Consider the following 1,775-nt stretch of genomic DNA (forward strand, 5'->3'; position numbering starts at 1 on the left):
ATTAAAAATGTCACCTAACATACTTTTTTAATATTAAAAAATGTCACCCTGAACCCAAAACTTTAAAAACCTTCATTTTAACCCCTAAACTTACGACGACCACTGCCATTTGCCGTTAACGAAGCTCCAACCAACCTCCCATCCCCCGGAGACCAAAATCCCTAGGAAATTGTGACCGATGACAACCAATTGACCATCAGAATCACGATTTTCATCCTATGATTCACGGGGTATAAATTGTTGATTTGTCATCGATCAGCCATCGATCAGTCACGATTTCATGGGGGTTTTGGTCGTCGAGGGGAGGGGAGGTCAGGTGGAGATTCGTTGACAGCAAAAGGTGGCGGCCGGCCGCCGTGGGTTTAGGGGTTGAAATGAAGGTTTTCAAAGTTTTGGGTTTATTTCAAAATTGGTGTTTTCTTTTTAATTTATATATATATAATTTTAACTTTTCAAATTTTAAATAAAAGTTTTAAAATTACCAGGTTGTGACACATGTCACTTAACGAGGGAAATTAATGTCGTTGACGGCCCGGACACCTAAATGGGTAACGTTTGTAACGTTAGGCACCAAACTTAAATGAAATAAACGATAGGCACTAAACTAGAAAAAAGGCCTAGGTTGGGAACCTTTTGTATACTTGAGCCTTAAATTTAACTCCACACATGTTAGACATTTTCTAATTTTGATTCTATCAAAAGTCCTTTTCAAATGTGAACTCTTCATGGACTCACAAAAGCATGACATGTTCCTTCGTCTTGGCGTAACAAGCGGCTGATGAAATTGGTTTCGTACACTCATTCAAACATGGACTCATTAAATCTAATGCATTATCACATTTTGGTGCCACTGCTACCTCCACACCCGAAAACACCATCACCAATCGCACTCAAGACAATGAAAACCTTATTCATGTTATTATTTTTTCTCTTAAACAAATTGAAAATACCAGCGATTATAATCAAATTGGTGTTTTTTCCCCTAATAAATTGTTTGCCTATCACTAACTGTTAGCAAAGTCATAAAAAGGGGATTCATAAGTCATAGAAAGGGACTGCACCGAAAGTGCAAATTAATGCACATAAATTTTCAATTTTCGGTGCATCTATATTTGAAAGTGAGAAGGGTAAATTTTGCAATTAGTCACTAGAATTTAGGGTTAATTACAAAATTAGTCCCTAAACTTCAACTATAAATACCCTAACCTATTTAGCTTCAAAATCATCCCTAAATCACAAATCATTTCTTTCTCCCAATACTAGAGAGCTTTCTTGTGAGTAGTGAGTGTTTTGTAAACACCTGTAAATTTTCTCTTTTAGTAAAAGATCTGCAACAGTCCGGAGACGTAGGCAAAATTGGTTGAACTCTGTTATCAATTTCGGGTATTATTTTTCCGCTTTTATTTCGCATTCTCACTAATCTGATTATAGGAAAATTACTCGTACTCGTTTTATTTCTCCACAACTGGTATCAGAGCCAGGTTGTGAATTTTATCAATTTTTTGCGATGTTAGTATTCATTATTATTCACGTAAATAGTTAATTTCATGAATAGTAAAATTTTATCGACAGTACGAATTTGTTGATGGAGATGTTCTAATACACGGTGGTTCGCAAAAATTGTCAGAAACGATCCAAACAAAGTCAGATTCAAGTGGGAGCGATGGCTGCAGACAAATGGAATGTGAAAATTGAGAAGTTCGATGGTGCGGATTTTGGCATTTGGAAGATACAAATTGAAGATTTTCTGTACCAGAAAATTTATATTAACCTCT

Source organism: Hibiscus syriacus, unplaced genomic scaffold, assembly GCF_006381635.1.
Source record: "Hibiscus syriacus cultivar Baekdansim isolate YM2019G1 unplaced genomic scaffold, ASM638163v2 tig00110602_pilon, whole genome shotgun sequence".
Taxonomy (NCBI): domain Eukaryota; kingdom Viridiplantae; phylum Streptophyta; class Magnoliopsida; order Malvales; family Malvaceae; genus Hibiscus; species Hibiscus syriacus.